The 18,424-nt window shown below is 46.8% G+C and overlaps 1 protein-coding gene across 3 annotated transcripts in view; it reads left to right on the forward strand.

Annotated features, from left to right (window-relative positions):
- The window catches only part of LOC137638826 (sodium/mannose cotransporter SLC5A10-like), a 92,969-nt gene that overhangs the window by 73,578 nt on the left and 967 nt on the right, over positions 1 to 18,424 (forward strand). The window lies entirely within an intron of this gene.

Here is an 18,424-nt window from a genome sequence, read left to right on the forward strand (position 1 = left end):
GCTCAGAGAGTTTATGCTTCAACTGATAAGGAATACAATTTAACCATAAAAGAAACCCCTTCTGGTACAACCCAGGAACATAAGTGGTGGACTACCCATAAATCTGCACTCTTTAGTGTAGATGCAACAGTTCCTCCTTTACTTGAACCAGATGGCTCTGTCACTCACTGTCCAAAGGAATAGGCAACCCTCTTGGCTGATGTGTTTGAGAGTAAGCAGAGTAATAAGAAACTGGTTCTTCCTCATTCCTGTTTTCCTGAGGATAAACTAACTAGTTTAGCTTTTCAATATCATGAAATTAAAGCTCTCCTGATAGACCTTGATGTTTATGGAGGTGCAGACCTAAATGGTATTTTTCCTTAATTTTTATAAAAAAAACTGCAGATTTCTTAGCTCCAAAGTTATCTGCTATTTTGTGCAAGTAGGCAAGAAGAGGAGCGTTTAGTACTTGTTGGAGAATTGGCGATGTTATTCCACTATGTAAATGTGTTTGTGATAACTCAAGTCCAACTGATTACCGCCCAATTTCCATAACTCTTATTATGTTATCTAAAGATTTTTAATGTCTTTTGGCAAAACATTTTAATAGGTTTGCTGAAGGTAATCATCTGTTCCCTAGTTTGCAATTTGGATTTCGTAAAGGCCTTGGAGTATATGATGTCCTTACAATCTCCAATGCTATACAAAGATACCTTGATTGTGGTCAAGAAGTTTGTATGATTGGCTTTGATTTTAGTGCTGCCTTTGACCGTGTTAATCATAAGGCCCTTGTTTTCAAACTCAAACAGTTGGGAGTGGGTCGGTTGTTTCTTAGCATCATCATTGAATTGTTGTTGATGGGCACCATAGTGAATATAGGAATGTGATATCTGGTGTTCCTCAGGGTAGTGTTCTTGGCCCATTACCTTTCATACTATATACACATGTGGTTTGGCCTAGAAAATAAGCCTGTTACATATGCAGATGATGCTACACTCTTTACATCAATTCCATCTCCTGAATGTAGATCTGGGATGACTGAATCTTTGTCTTTATCCTTTGATTTAAGTGAGGAAGTACAGGAGGTGTAGTGCTATCCCTGTTCGTTTCCCCTGTAAGCCTGGGATCTTTAGAACGACTGAAAGTCCTTTTATGCTTAAGTCTTAGAATCATACAGCCAAGGGTGAAAAATAACTAGAGAAGAGGGGTTTGTCACATGATGGTCCCGAATCTGACACGTCTTGGTTCCTCTTTCCTCTGCGGCTGAGATACTGTACAGGGACTATCTCATGGGAAATAAACAGTAATTGTTCACCAAGATAATCTCCCTTCTTGTGTCTCCTCTGGGCAGTCACTTGTGGTCTATTCCTATTGCATCTTTTGTGCAGATCAACAACTCTAGGATCTATTTGGGAGGGAACTGGTGGTTTATCAAGATGTTGTCTTTTCCTTATCTGTTATTATCTCTTTTTAAAACCATTCTTACTGTCCTCCCTTTAGTTGAAGTGGCTATTCTGGTGGTGGTATTTAGCCTTGCATGGTGTATTGGCTCCTCCAGGTTGACCAGTTTTTCCAACCTTTTTGTCTATAGTCTATGGGTTTGATCAAACACTTTATTTATATCTATGTACATATTCTTTTGTTATCATTTTTGTTATTTTAGTTTTAAGTATGATGTATCCTTTTTATTACCTTTAATTCTTATGCTATCTGGAGACAATGAGCGAAAACTGAGACCAGTATGTCTTACATTTCGTCAATATAGTCTACTGTATTGCAATATTCTTGGTCTTCATGCAAATATTCAAGACCTAACAGTTGTTTCCAAGCAGTATGATATTTTTTTGTGCTCAGAAACTTTGGTTTCTAATATGAGGCACTCACTCACCTGAGCTCCTTATAACTGGTTTTAAGAATCCAATAATTTTGAAACAAGATCCCATTCCTAGGGCCATAGGAATTGTGATGTATATTAGGACTAAGTACCCTGTTTCTCATAAGTCCTGCTATGAATGTGGATGTCATGAGATTCAGGTAATAAAAGTTTGTGGCAGGCATAACAGCTTCTATTTGTTAGATCTACTGGAATCCAGACATGGATGATTCTATCTTCGATTGTCTTCTTTTCATTATGGCCAAGATACAAGTTGGTAAAAAGGCCTCTTTTGTCTTTGTTGGTGATTTCTATGTTCACCATAGGTAATGGTTAAATTTAGTTTCTCCTACCAATCACCATGGCTTAAGAGCTTTAGACTTTGCCTCTGAATCAGGCTGTGAGCAAATCATAAATGAAGCTATTCACAGGTCTGGTAACTGCTTGGACCTCATGTACACAGACTTTCCTGGCATTATAAAAAGAAGGTTGGTTCTCCAGTTAGGACATCTTACATGCCTTGATTTCATTAGTAGTGAAGACTGACCAGCCTGTCCTCGATTGATCATACTCGTATAAGATTTACATGAAATCTCTAGCAGACTGGAATGGAATTTTGAGTGATCTTTGAATTAGAATCTAGTCAACATAATTGATAGGCGTATCCCTTCTCGTGTGCTAAGGTACCGAGTGAAAGATAAACCATGGTTCAATGATGATTGTAGATGTGCTGATTTGGAGAAGTAGGAGGCCTATCATCTTTGGAAAGGTAAGATCAGATTTGACTTGAAATAACTATACTCAACTTGGAGCTTTTGTTCAGAGAGTTTATGCTTCAAATGAAAAGGAATACAACTTAACCATAATAGAAACCCTTTCTGGTACACAACTTAACCATAAAAGAAACCCTTTCTGGTACAATCCAGGAATACAAGTGGTGGACTACCCTTAAATCTGCACTATTTGGTGTAGATGCAACAGTTCCTCCTTTACTTAAACCAGATGGCCTCCCTGTAATTGCTACGAGGGAAGGCAACAGTGGATATGTGGTGGTACATGCCCAAACTACATAGAAATATGAAATTCTGGACCACCATCCTATAGCAGGTACCGGTAATCACTGATGCAAAAGGTAGCAGACTGACCAGTCTGTCAGTGCCATCCATAGCTTCTATCATAATTGCCGAATTGCTGTAGGCTATCTGCCTACAGATATTAATTGGTTCAAACCCAACCCATACTGAAAGTAGTCAGAAACAATGCAATGAATAGATACGCTGGCAGAATATGCAACGGTGGTAGGCCTCTTCAGTAAGGTGCTATGAGATTAAAAGATGAACATCGGGCACACATCTCTTCAATAGCTAGTCATTCCAGGGCAGAAGAATGAAGACTGCAAAAGAACACTTCCAGGTGATCTGAGTGCAGAGCTTGGAATAACCCTTCTTGGAGAGAGGTCCTTACAAAAGACCTCTCTATCATAGCTCATAAGGCCAATGCAAAATTGGTGATTGTGGTGGAGTTTTAGGGGCAACCAATGAATATTTGGGAAATTTATCTGTGATGGCATCATTATTTCAGTATGGACGGATTGGAGATAGTGGCACAGTGTTTGTCATTCTATGTCACTTGAATTAATCATGTCCATAGACTGTGTCTGCCCTACTGTAAACCTTTACTATAATAGTAAATGATTTTTAGGCGTTTCAATGGCAGCTAAGATGAATCATGGCAATCTCAACTGACATAATTTGATGGGTCATGCATGATTAATGGATCATCGAAAAAACAGTTTTGCATTTTTTTTAAAACCAATTGGTGTGAAATTAAGGCAGCTGCATTGTTGGGCATACAATGGACAAAGTATAAATGGTACTGGAAAGATTTTTCCTTAAGATTGTAAAGGCATAGATCTGGCCTATGGTTAACAGCCCCAATGAGATATGGAAAAAGTGGCATGCTTCATCTATCACATCCATAATTGCTATTTTCTCTCCCTCTAATGGTTTATAGTGAGACTATACCTTACACAAAGTGGCTCCCAAGGAATAACATCCCAGCCTTCTTACAGCAAAATGGAGCGCATGTACTGTGATTCTGGAGTAGTCATAATTTCATACCATCCCTGCTTCAGTCTGTGGAGAGGCATGATAACCTTCTTGGGTCAAATATCTCTACCCCCTGGTGAATCTAGGGTATAATTAAGGATTTAAGACTTTTCAAAGATGTATTTCATATGGTCAATCCATATAAACTGGGTGATAAGTTTGATAAGTTGCCAGAATGGTAGCATCCTCTCCACACACAGGGGAAGACATAGCAGACTTGGTTTACCAGGTTGAACCAGGTTCATTCACTTGTAATCATCTGTAGAACAAGATTGTTCTCTGATGAACTATAGGTAACAAGGAAGTGAGTGTAGAGTGCTTGGAATAATCTGTGAGCTATAAACATTGACAGTAGTGCTGATAAACATGAATATGAATGGGATCAATATAATGCCATTGCAGCTATGGACACAAAGCCAATTAACAGCTTGAAAGAATGCTTCTCAATTTTCCGACCACAGTAAGGCATTCTCTGTGAATTTGGTTTTCAGTCTGATATTATTATTATTATCACTTGCTAAGCTATAACCCTAGTTGGAAAAGCAGGATGCTATAAGCCCAGGGGCTCCAACAGGGAAAATAGCCCAGTGAGGAAAGGAAACAAGGAAAAATAAAATATTTTAAGAACAGTAATATTAAGATAAATTTGTTCCAACACAAATACTTACCTCGAACTACTAGCCCACTGAGGAAAGGAAACAAGGAAAAATAAAATATTTCAAGAACAGTAACATTAAAATAAATTTGTTCCAACACAAATACTTACCTCGAACTACTTTCTTAGGAGTTACCTGTAATCTCCTCTCTACCCACCAGAGTTTTGTGTAGGGTACCCTCAATCCCGTTTTCTATGGAGGCCTACTCCAGCATTAAGGAATGTGCCCCGAGGGTAGGCTTAGCGCTAGGTCGATGTCCGCTTGGGTCGAAATCGTCAGTAAGTTCTCTGGTCGCGACGTGTCACCACGTCACTCTCGTTCTCTATCAATCCTTTGTGTGCGTTGTGTGTGTCCCACGTGTTTCCCGTGTGGTAACTTGTGTTCCTGTGTACTGATCCCTGGTGTTTCTGTGTGTTCACCTTCCACCCTTGTGCTTCCCCAGTGTATTCCTTGATTCCCTGCGTTCCTGTGTCTTGCGTTTGTGCATTATGGAGCAAATCCGCCGTTGTCCTGGGCCTAGAGCCAGTAAATCGTGTGGAGCGTTCCTCTCCAAGCCTGAAGTGGACCCTCACTCCCTTTGCTCCTCCTGTAGGGGAAAGGTTTGTTCGTCATCGGATACGTGCCCCGAGTGTGTAGGTTGGAGTGATATCCAGTGGGTACGTTACGGAACGAAGAAGAGAAAATCGTCGAAACGTTCACCCAGGAAGGCTAGTGTTACTTCGCCGCTACCGTCACCCAGTGAACGGTCCGACGGGGCCTCTGTTTCGCCGTCCCCTACCCAGAGTAGGCGCCGAGGTAAGTCCGTCGTGGGGAAGAACCGAGCGATCTTCCCCAAGAATCTAGTGAATGTGCAGTGGGGGTTGCGGGTCCTTCTCGGGCTAGTGAAGAGCCCAGCAGTGCGTCTGGAGACTCGGCCCTTGTGCTCGGGGGGCATGTGTCCTCCGATGACCCCTTGTGGGGTAGTAACGTTGTGTCTGTGTCTTCGCCCCCTTCGTGGGCCTGTGTTTCAGGGTCTTCGGCAGGCGGCGACAACCAGGGTAAGTTAGGTTCTGCAGGGAGTGATGCCTTCGGTTGGAAACTTCCTAAGACACCAGGTAGGTCCCCTTTGCGAATGGAAGAGGGCCTGGATCCCTGGTTTCCTGGCGTTGGGAGTCAAATCTCGTTCCCAACCCCGCTCACGGAAGTTCCCGAAGAATTCCTACAACCTTCTACCTCGGGCACTTAAAGAGTCACGAAGTCCCCCGCGGTCCCCGCTCCCGCCCGCCGTACGGTAAGTGCAGTGTCGTCGGGCTCTTCAGAGGAGTATTACTCGTCGGGGGAAGACGCCAGGAGGAAACATCGCCGTCGGAGGGAGCAGTCCAGGAGCAGGCGTTCCCGTTCAAGATCGCGCTCCAGATACAGCAGGAAACGCTCCCGCTCTCCAAGACGAAAATACAGGAGTAGGTCACCGGATGGCGATTGGGTCTTCGTACCCCGTGAGGCAGAGGTACGTTGTTCCCCGGACCGCCGGTCCAAGGAGTTCTCCCAAAGGAGACCTCCCTCCAAGTACGGTTTTGACCCTCGCAGGCAAGTTCACGAGAAGGACTCTACAGGCAGGCATAAGACCGCGAAGCCTCCGGTTCACCCCGCCCAGCGGGGGGAACCGCGCTTCCTTTCGGGCAGCCTGGCCGAACCAGCCCAGCTGGTGCGGCCCTCGGGTCGGAAGGAACTGTTCCCGCTGTCGGGTCAGCCCACGGGAGCCGCGTCCTCGTCCCCCAGAGACCTTGAGCGGACGCTAGTCCTCGCTGGGTCGACGATGCCTGCGCTAACCCCCGCCCCTGGTGCGGAAGCCTCCGCCGAAGAAGTCCAGTACCTCGGTAGGGCAGCGCCCCTTGCATCAAGAACAAGGCGTCCGGTGGGTGTGCCCGGTGACCCGGCTCCCCGGGCTCAAGCCGAGGCCTCGGCTGACGGTAGGGAGGGTTCCCCAACGGAGGACTCGGCCTATAGAAGGGTGATTGGCCTTATCAGGAGGCATCATAAAATTGAAGAACCTGCAGCTACCGACGAGGACTACTGGAGGTCCAGCCTTATACGGTTAATGCAGGCCCCTACCCAGCCTAAGACCTCTCTAGCTCTCCCTCTAGCCCGGGATCTTGTCCTAGGGCAAGAATACGTAGACAAAGTGGTGGCTAGTAATGCCGAGGCCCCCAAAACTCTGAGTTCTTCAAAATTACTCCAGGGGCTCAAGACTCAGGGCAAGGTATATTTACCGGAAGGGCGACGACCAGGCCCCTGCAAAGTAGAACCTTCCCTTGACATCCTGGGTCAGGGCGTCTCGGAGGATAGAGCCTCTTCGGCCCCAGTTTGTTTTTCTCCATCGGAGGCCGCCATGATGGAAGAAATGTCGAGGGACCTGGTGCACGTCTCCTCTTGGCTGGACTGGTGGGCTTCCACCTTAGTAGGGGTGCAAGCCTCGTTTGACCCCACGGACCCGGAACAGCAGAACCTCCTGAGGGAGCTTATTACCTCCGGGGGCAAGACCCTAAAGTTCCTAACGTACCAGTCTCTCGCCTTGACAGCGAATTGGGTACTCCGCAAGAGAGACACCATCCTGGCTAAGGTGTCCCGAAAGGTCCCAGACAGGGAAGCGCGGGCCATGAGGAGCCTGCCCTTGTGGGGTGACTCCTTGTTCCCCTTAAAAGACTTAGAGACCATTATGGAGAAGGTGTCGAAGAGGAAGGATTTAAGCACCCCCAGGCCTACACCTACAAGGAGACCGCCCTACAAGAGGTCCGTCTCAGACAGTGCCGCGACGGCTCAGGCCTCCCCCAGCATGACGAGGAGAGAAGCGCCTTCTTCCTCCTGGTCCTCAGCGCCTCAGCACCCCCGTAGGGGGGGCCCAGCATCTTCAGCCTCCTTTAGGAGAGGTTATTTTGCCTCCAGGAGAGGCCGTTCAGGCCGCTCCTCCAGAAGGAGATAGAGTGAGAGGCCCCCTATCCCCGCTCAAGCCTCGGGTTGGGGGATGCCTCAGACTATTTGGGCAAGCATGGAAGGCTCACGGAGCGGAGCCCTGGACAGTGTCCGTACTGAAGGAGGGCTACAGGTTACCGTTCTTAGCAGAACCACCCCCTCTAATCCCGGCCAGCCGGGCGGAGTGGCTGGTCCCCAAGGACCCGTTGAAGAAGACCGCCCTTCAAGAGGAAGTGTCCTCCATGTTGGAGAAGGGCGCCATGGAAGAAATTCTACACCCAGGCCCGGGTTTCGACAGTCGCCTGTTCCTGGTAGAAAAGGCGACGGGGGGGTGGAGGCCGGTTATAGATCTGTCGGCTCTCAACAAGTTCATAAAGAAGACAGACTTCAAAATGGACACTCCGAAGTCAGTCCTACTGTCCTTGAGGGAGAAAGATTACATGATGACCATAGACCTCAAGGACGCCTACTTCCAAATTCCGGTCCACCCCTCGAGTCGAAAGTTTCTCCGGGTGAAATGGGGTTCCCAGATCCTGCAATTCAAGACCCTCTGCTTCGGATTGTCAACAGCGCCCCAGGTGTTCACGAGAGTCTTCACGACTGTCTCAGTGTGGGCTCACGAACGAGGCATTCGCCTCATCCGATACCTGGACGACTGGTTGCTTCTTTCCTCCTCGAAGGACCTCTTGGAGGAACAAGGGATGAAACTCCTCCAGTTTTGCAAGGATCTGGGCATCGTGATCAACCCGGAAAAATCAAACCTATCCCCATCCACCAGAATGACCTACTTGGGAATGACTCTAGATACCATTCTGGGAAAAGCCTTCCCTTCAGAAGACAGAATAAACAATCTCATGGAAATCATTCGCCCGTTCCTATCGGGGCGCCCCAGGAGAGCAAAGGACTGGCAAAGACTGATAGGGCACCTGGTGTCGTTGGAGAAACTGGTTCCCCAGGGGAGAATCAGACTCAGAGCCGTGCAATGGAACCTGAAGAACCTCTGGTGCCAACTGGACTCGCAACAAGTAATAATCCCAGTTCTACCAAACACGAGGCCCTCCCTGGAATGGTGGCATTGCCGGTCGAACTCACTCAAGGGGATGCCCTTCGCGAACGACCCCCCCCGAGTTACTACTGTTCACAGACGCCTCCAACCAGGGATGGGGAGCCCATCTCCTCGACGAGACAGCGCAAGGAACCTGGATAGACGGGGAAAAGGAACTCCACATCAATGTTCTAGAGTTGAAGGCAGTCCAGAAGGCTTGCCTACACTTCGCAGATCTACTAAGGGGAAACACCGTGGCGTTGATGTGCGACAACGCCACGGTAGTAGCATACATAAAGAAGCAAGGAGGTTTGAAGTCAAGGGAGTTGTGCGATCTCACCATAAAGATTCTAGATTGGGCAGAAGAGAACCAGGTTGTGTTGTTAGCAAGGTTCATTCCCGGGAAGAAAAACGTGCTGGCCGACGGTCTCAGCAGGGTGGGCCAAATAGTAGGGACAGAGGGGTCCCTCCTCCCAGAAGTAGCCAAGCTCATCATCCAACGTTGGGGTTCCCCGGTGATGGACCTTTTTGTAACCAAACTGAACGCCCAATTCCCCGTATATTGTTCTCCTGTACCAGATCCGAAGGCAGCCTTGGAGGACGCCTTTCAGCATAGGTGGGACAACCTAGACATGTACGCTTTTCCCCCTTCACGTTGATAAGGCAAGTGCTCAACAGAGTAAGGACAGCCCGAAACTTAAAGATGACTTTGGTAGCGCCCTGGTGGCCGGAGAGAGAGTGGTTAGCAGACCTAAAAGACCTGGCGAGTCAACCTCCGTGGCCTCTACCCGACAGGTCAGACCTTCTACATCAACCACATTTTCTCAGACTTCACGACAACCCACAGTCCCTACGTCTTCACGCCTGGAGACTATCAAGCGACTCCTGAAGAAGGAAGGGTATTCTTCGGCCACTGCTAAGAGAATGTCGCTATACCTGAGAAGGTCTTCAGCTGCGGTCTACCAAGCTAAATGGGCCTCCTTCATGAAGTGGTGCGCTGCGAGGCACATAAAGCCCCTCAATGCCTCTGTCCCGGACATAGCGGATTTTCTGGTATATCTCAGAGACAAAATGGGAATGTCAATCCCAGCCATAAAAGGGGTACGGGCCGCCTTAGGCCAAGTCTTCCTCCTGAAGGGCATCAACCTGGGATCCTCTAGGCACATCGCGATGCTTGTCAAGAGCTTCGAGCAGTCCTGCCCCCCACAAGCAGGTAGGGTGCCCCAGTGGGACTTAGCTAAGGTCCTGAAGTTGTTGAGTGACCCCCCCTTTGAACCTTTGAAAGATATCGTGGACAGGGATCTCACTCTCAAGGCAGTCTTCTTGCTGGCCTTGGCGTCCGCTAAGAGAGTAGGTGAGATCCGTGGGCTGTCGTATGACGTCTCTCATTCGAAGGGGTGGAAAGAAGTATCTTTCAAGTTCGTTCCTTCTTTTGTGGCGAAGACCCAGAACCCAGCGGTCTGGGATCCTAAATTCGAAGGTTTCTCCATACCAGCCATCCCTAAGACGGGTAATACTGAGGATTTAAAATTATGCCCTGTCCGTGCCATTAGAAAATACCTTGAAAGAACGGCTCATCTCCGGCCAGGCATCAAGAGCCTCTTCGTCTCCACGGGTGTTACTAAGAAACAAGTATCCAAGAACACCATTTCCTTCTGGTTGAGACAAGTTATTGCCAGGGCCTACAAGGAAGAAGGTCTGGCCGTGCCAGCCTTTGAGAAAAACATGGCAGTGGGTCAGATCCTTCGGGCAGGTACTTGGTCTAACCAGTCGACCTTTACTGCCCATTACCTCAAGGACTACTCGAGGAAGTCCTTAGACGGGTTCTCCATTGGAACAGTCATCTCCGCCCTCCAAGTGGTTTAACGGTAAAAGCCCCAGGCTCAATCGCGGATAGCAACCGGGAGACACAGGTGCGTTTCCTTTCATCCTACCCAGTTGTTCCCTATCCTCATCGGAGATTACCAACTTGTACCATTGGATAACACGTTCTTCACAACTACGTTACTGGATGTAACATCAGAAGAAGTTTTTCAAAGGGTGAGTACTTAGACACTAACGTGAGCTCCTTGTGTAGTTACCCTCTCGTCCGTTTTCTAGTATGTACCGTTATACCCTCTTCCGCCGGCGCTGGGAAGCTCCGCCGTTGGGGTCTTGTTTGGTTTGATTTTGGAGTTTTCCTTCTCCTAGCCTTTGCCTATCTTAAAATAAAGGAGAAGGCCTATAGGGGTCCAGTCTTGGTCTGGTCTCTCAGAACTGGCCTTAGCGGTATGGTTGAGCTTGCCAGGGTGGATAAACTACCCCACCGCCATTGCCCAGCCCATCATTGGGACACTCAAGCCCCTCTACTGCAGCAAAGTGTTGGACCATCAGAGGCAGGCAACAAGGCGGGCCTTGACATAACAAGAACCCGGCAGCCCGATGCAACCAACATCGGAGAAACCGCCTGTCTCATATGTCTTGAGACGCGGTGAAAACGATGTGGGCCAAGTGTGTGTGCGTGGCCGTTGCAAAGCCACGACCACCCAAAACAATATACCCAGCTACTGGCATTCTGTCGTTTCCTCCACCCTTCTTCATCTCTTTCTCACCATCATCATCATCATCACCACCAGCAAGTCCTGAGGCGACAGCACTGTGGGTGAAGGGGGCAGGCCTGGATAGCTGGAAGCCCTTAGCCCAAGACTGCACTCAGGCGGCGAGTCTAAGATTCAGTCGCTCTCTGGTGACGGTGCCGTGACACCAGAGTTCGGCAGCTGGACCCGTGACTGGGTTGGCCTATTGAGGACACCGCAGCCCACCCCACATGGGGAGGCCCCTAGAAAAGGTGGGGTAAACATCGGACATGGCAAACCCGTCTGGTCAGCTCACCGAGGCTGGCGGACATCCCACTAATGCGGTCAAAATAACAAGAAAAAAATATTAACCTTAGGTGCGTGGAACATCCGCACCCTCCAAGACGTGACGAACACCAACCGCCCGGAACGACGTACAGCCCTCGTCTGTAAGGAGCTAGCCCGCTTCAATGTTGATGTGGCGGCTCTTAGTGAGACCAGACTACCCGAAGAGGGCAACATCAGGGAAGCTGGAACAGGCTACACCATCTTCTGGAAAGGCAAGGCCCTAGAGGAGCCTCGCATCCACGGTGTCGGCTTCGCCATCCGTTCCCAGCTAGTGCAGCAGCACAACCTCGCTCCCAAGGCCATCAGTGAGCGCCTGATGACTGTCCGCATCCCCATCACGCGAGACAGACATCTCACCCTGATCTCTGTCTACGCCCCGACTATGACCTCAACCGATGATAACAAAGCTGCCTTCTACACCCAGCTCGACCGCACCATCCAGGCAGTGCCCGCCAATGACAAGCTCGTTGTGCTTGGCGACTTTAATGCCCGAGTAGGCAAAGACCATCGCCTGTGGGAGGGAATCATCGGCCGCCATGGCATTGGAAATTGCAACTCCAATGGCCAACTCCGACTGGGTCTGTGTGCAGAACACCAACTTGTGGTAACCAACACCATCTTCTAGTTACCAAAGCGACAAAAGACCACATGGAGACACCCACGGTCTAAACACTGGCACACCCTGGACTACGTCCTGACCAGAGCCAGAGACCGAGGAGACGTCCACATCACCCGATCCATGCCCGGAGCGGACGACTGCTGGACGGACCACAGACTCCTCATCTCCCGACTCTCCGTGAAGCCCAGAACACCTGGTGGCAAAGAAAAGCTGCAGAAATACAGAGTTTCGCTGACCAACGTGACCTGCGCAGCTTCTATGCAGTAACAAAGGAAATATTCGGTCCCACACGGTCATCAGTGGGCAGCCTAAAGGACGCGGATGGGGCCACGACCATCACCGACAGCGAGGGCATCCTGGCCAGGTGGAGGTCTCACTTTGAGAACCTCCTCAATGACCAAGCAGATACCCCAGACGATCTCCTGCGAATGACCCCGCAGCATCCCGTCCATCACTGGATGGCACTACCACCCTCCATCCATGACTTCAACAAGGCCCTGCAGCGCATGAAGCCCGGCAAAGCCCCAGGGCCAGACAACATCCCGTTGGAGCTCCTCACTCACGGTGGCCCCGGCTTGAGGAACCGTTTGATGCTCCTTATACTGAAAATATGGGAGACCAAGACCCCCCCCAGTGACTTCCGCGATGCAAACATCATTACCATCTTCAAGAAGGGAGACAGGGAGAACTGTAACAACTACCGGGGAATATCGCTACTAAGCATCGCGAGTAAGATTTTCGCTCGGATTCTCCTTGACCGCCTCCTTATTCTCGCAGAAGACGTCCTGCCAGAGTCCCAGTGCGGCTTTCGACCTTCCCGCGGGACCATAGACATGATCATCTGTGCGCGACAACTACAAGAGAAGAGCCTCGAACAACAACAGCCCATAATGTTCATCTTCTGGGATTTGAAAAAGGCCTTCGACAAAGTACCTCGACCTGCCATGTGGGCTGTCCTCAAAAGATATGGCTGCCCACCCGATTTTGTCAAGCTGGTGCGTGCCCTCCATGACGGAATGGTTGGGAGAGTCTGCCACCAGAACTCTCTTTCAGACCCATTCCCCATCAACGGCGGCCTGAAGCAGGGCTGTGTTCTGGCCCCGACGTGTTTCTCGCTATACACCGCAGCAATGCTCAACGAGATTCCCACAAACACACCCTCAGTCGACCTACGTTTCCGCATGGATGGAGGCGCTTTCAACCTCGCTAGACTCCGCGCCAGAACCAAGACCACCTTGTGTACAGTGCGAGAACTGCAGTATGCTGACGACAATGCCACCCCAGGTCAGACGGCAGAGGACCTGCAGTCGTTAGCTGATGCATACAACTCTGCCTACGAACGTTTTGGGATGCAAGTCAACACAGACAAAACCAAGACCCTCGTCCAACATCCACCAGGACTGATGCTCCCCAACTTCAATACCACAGTGAATGACCAACCGTTAGAACAGGTGGACCAGTTCTCCTACCTAGGGAGCATCCTAACATCAGCTCCCACAAGCAAAAAGGACGTGGAGAACAGGAACAGGGCAGCTCACTCCGCCTTTGGCCGACTCAAGTGCCGCGTATTTAACAACCACGCACTGACAATGACCACCAAAATAATGGTGTTCAGGGCAGTAGTCCTCTCCACGCTCCTGTATGCATGTGAAACATGGACGCTATATAGAAACTATCTTAAAAACCTAGAACGCTTCCAACAAATGAAACTGAGGCAGATCTTGAAAATCCCCTAGGAGAGCCACACCACCAACATTGAAGTCTTAGAACGTGCCTCACTGACCAGCGTGGAGGCCACCATCATCCACCACCGCCTTCGCTGGATAGGACACGTGCATAGGATGGATCCATCTAGGCTCCCAAAGAAAATATTCTACGGAGAACTGACCCAGGGCACCAGACCACGAGGAGCCCCAAAAATGCACTATAAAGATCAACTAAAGCGTACCCTGGCTCTAACTGACATCGATCCTTCCTCATGGGAAGAAACAGCCAGGGACAGGAAAACCTGGAGGAGTACAGTACACCATGGCACCGTGGACTTCGAGGAGAGGAGGAGACAAAATGAGGAGGCTAGAAGAAGAAGGAGAGAGCGATTAGAACAGCCCCACCCACCACCTACCCTCCCTTGTGAACACTGTCCGCGACTCTTCCACCACAGACTAGGACTTAACAGCTACATCAGACATAAGCACCCACCCCACAGATAGGAGGCTGATGGCTAACGACAGAACCCAATACTCGGACACGAGTGGGCGCCGACGACGACCGTTATACCTAGGCCTCTTGGCCTCCGCTTACTGGGTCTGTAGGTCAGAATAGCACTCCTGCCTCCTAAAGTGTAAGTCTCCTAAGAAAGTAGTTCGAGGTAAGTATTCGTGTTGGAACAAATCAAAAATTTTAAGTAATTTTTATTTTTCCTAACATACTTACCGAGAACTACTTTCGGGTAATGGCCCTCCCTTCCTTCCCTGAGTGCCTCTCTTCCCTTGCAAGTATTGTGCTACATCAATAGAACTTACTGACGATTTCGACCCAAGCGGACATCGACCTAGCGCTAAGCCTACCCTCGGGGCACATTCTTTAATGCCGGGGTAGGCCTCCATAGAAAACGGGATTGAGGGTACCCTACACAAAACTCTGGTCGGTAGAGAGGAGATTACAGGTAACTCCTAAGAAAGTAGTTCTCGGTAAGTATGTTAGGAAAAATAAAAATTACTTAAAATTTTTGATATTTCCTATATAAACTATAAAAACTTTAACAAAAAAAAGAGGAAGAAAAATAATATAGAATAGTGTGCCTGAGTGTACCCTCAAGCAAGAGAACTCTAACCCAAGACAGTGGAAGACCATGGTATGGCACTACCCAAGACTAGAGAACAATGGTTTGATTTAGGTGTGTCCTCCTAGAAGAGCCGCTTAACCATAGCTTAAGTCTCTCTTCTACTCTTACCAAGAGGTAAGTAGCCACTGAACAATTACAGTGTTGTAGTTAACCCCTTGGGTGAAGAAGAATTGTTTGGTAATCTCAGTGATGTTAGGTGTATGAGGACAGAGAAGAATCTGTAAAGAATAGGCTAGATAATTCGGTGTATGTGTAGGCAAAGGAAAAGTGAACCTTAACTAGAGAGAAGGGTCCAATGAAATACTGTCTGGTCAGTCAAAGGACCCCATAACACTCTAGTGGTAGTACTCAATGGGTGGCTGGTGCCAACAATTCCATGAATTCTGCAGCTATAGCACTTCCGAGGTGAAGTAACCTTGTAGGTTGAATCATAACAGCCCAAAGGGGTGATAAACTTAGTCATATGTGTCAATTCTGTTTTTGTATGATTGAGGAGGAACCAGTCGTACTGACCGAGACCTCGGGTGGTGTTGAGATTGGCCATATGTAGTGCAGAAAGGCGATGAGCTTAGTACGTTGTTCATGACGTCATATTAAAACCATAGAAAAGCCAGAAGTCTATGATGCCATCACAGATTATTATTATTATTATTATTATTAATTGCTAAGCTACAACCCTAATTGGAAAAGCATGATGCTATAAGCCCAGGGGCCCCAACATGGAAAATAACTATTTGCTTTAACCATTCATTAAGCAATGAAAGCAATATCTGTTACAAAAGAAATACAAAATTACAAGACATATATACTGAGATCACTCTCATAAAAATAGGTACAAAGCAGTAGTTATGGGTAGCACATCATAGTCTTATAACACTCATGCATAAAGATAAAACCGCGAGTGCTAGTATATGTAATAATAATCACCTCGAGGAGTAAGTAAATGAAACCAACAGGCCCTTTATCAGGATACTTGGCACATTTCCTCAGTTTAGCTGGGCTGGACAATAAGAGAGAAGGAATTCATCCCTTGCTCTACTCCTTAACTGTACAGAAGGTATACCAGGTACAACCTTTTGACAGCTAGTGAAGAGGTGGAAGGGAGGACTCTTCCCAAAGGGAGAAAAATCTTGCCTTACTGTACAATATGGGAGTTGCTGCAGAGAGGGGGAGCATTAATAATTACTAAACACCGCATGAAACCTTAGTAGTACATCTAGGTACAGGAGGAAGTGATCTACGATTCCTGACTGCAATGCAGATACTACACAAAAAGATCTGTACTGTACTAATACCATTGCACTGTGGATGCTTCACTGAAAGATCTCTGTACTTCCACCATTGCTTTCTAAATGGGAGAGGTGAACATTTGATTAACTTTTACCCAAACTGGAAATTGGTAAAATCCAGTACCTGTCTCAGATCTCCAGTACTTTTGTTGAAGATTTTTTCCCAGGGGAAAGTGGTATTTGGGTAGGGAGAGATGGCAGATTCAAAGAACCTCGAATAGTCCCCTCTTCTGTTTCTAGCCAATTGGAGAATTCTAGGAGGGATCAGAGAAGGCCCAGTAAGAGCAAGCACCCTTTATCTTACTGTATAAACCTGCTCAACCTTGGTCTGCTACAATCTTGTTCAAGGATTTCTTGTGTTCATAAAATCTCTGTAACAACTCCACTAAACATTGAGAAGGAATGGAGGTCATTCAAATATATTGGTAGTGGTTTTCCTGGCACAGAAATCATGCAAATCTGCAACAAATGATATCCGAGGAATAACCAAAATTGACCATATACACTAAACTAGATGTAGATTCCAGAGAAAGAAGGTGGTAATATACTTCATATGGGGTTGAGCAAACATAAGATTGACTAAGTCACCTAGCAGGTAACCCCCAAATGCACACTAATACCACATTTAGGGATCCAAGGTGTTGGCAGAAAAGAAAGTCCCCACTGAGGAAGGTTGACAGCTGCTTCCTCCTAAACTTACACCACTAGGCAGGAAACATATTGCAAAATAAAGGGTAAGGGATCTCCTGATAAACTGTTATAGCTCCTGCACACAGAACACATGTAATGTGGATCAACAGAAGATTGACATGCACTGGCCCTAAGTCTGTTCTTGTCAAGGATCTACTCATAGTTTTGTACTCTCAAAACACTTGACACTTAATTGCACATTTTGGAATTTTTGTTAAGAGGCACAACTCAGCCACATTAAAACAATGTTTAATTTCAATCTTAACCTAGTTTTTTGTTTCTTAACCAATTTTCATAATTTTAAAAATTATGAAATTTTTTCTTATCAATCCAGATTTTTATATGTATTTTTTTCTAACCCTATAAGCATTAATAATAAAAACTGTCATAAAAAACAGTAAAGATTGTCAGTTTTCATATAAAAGTTTTTATAATTTTAAAACCATTCAAATCTATAAAGTTTTAAGAGCATATAATTTTCTATCTTCTAATGTTTGACCATCTAATATTGGTCAATAAACAAAAAGTAGTTCCATTTTTTCTTCATGGTTTGAGAAATTGTCATTTTTTTTTTTTTTGTAGAAATAGTCTAACTTTATTATGGGCTAGTATGGGATTTTAGCAGTAATTATACCTGACCACTAGGGATCATAAGGACCTAACAATCATAATTCAGGGTTATTTACTAAGTGGTGATGAGCCCCTTCCCTCAAATTCAAATATAAATGTACATTTACCAAATTGCCACAGGAGTAAGATGTTGCTAGCACAATATATTTTTGTTAGCGTACTTTTTCTGGGCTAACTTTACGTTTAGTTATATTTAGTCAATATCTCTGACACTTTGAATACAGCATATGCAAGAGCAAAAACATTTGATGAATGTAACATAAAAACACGAAACTAAAGTTTACCTTACGATGTTATCAAAAAACATTGAAAAGAGAGAGACTCCTCTGAGGTGATTGTGATTTGGAATACTAATATAAATGTCTCTTTTTTTTCCTCAAACTCTTGAAGAAAGTGTACAGTAAATAAATAGGCACTATGGTCAGAAAAGGGTTGCTTAAGCCATACGGGACCAGATGCACTGCCTAAATAAATGAAAGGGACATTTTAGTGATAAAATAAATTGTTCTCATTAACAACAATATTTGAAACATGAATTAAACACATTCTCCAAGACAAAAAGGCAATAACATTAATTTCCAAAATTCCAAGAAGGGGTTACGAGTCGCACCCCTGAAACACTGCATTGCATACCATTACACTTGTACGTGATGAGAGAAAGCCGGGGAAAAATCTTATAGGCACTAGTGAGTTGATTAAATCAATTCATCACAAAGGCCAAAGTGAAAGTGAACCACTACTAATCTGTCTGTTTGAAACTTTAAATTCTAATGGCTATTAGCTTCACACCAAAACGCACTCCTGTATTAAAAGGACGAAGGTCTGGCACAGTGTTAGA

This window comes from Palaemon carinicauda, chromosome 3, assembly GCF_036898095.1.
Source record: "Palaemon carinicauda isolate YSFRI2023 chromosome 3, ASM3689809v2, whole genome shotgun sequence".
NCBI lineage: Eukaryota > Metazoa > Arthropoda > Malacostraca > Decapoda > Palaemonidae > Palaemon > Palaemon carinicauda.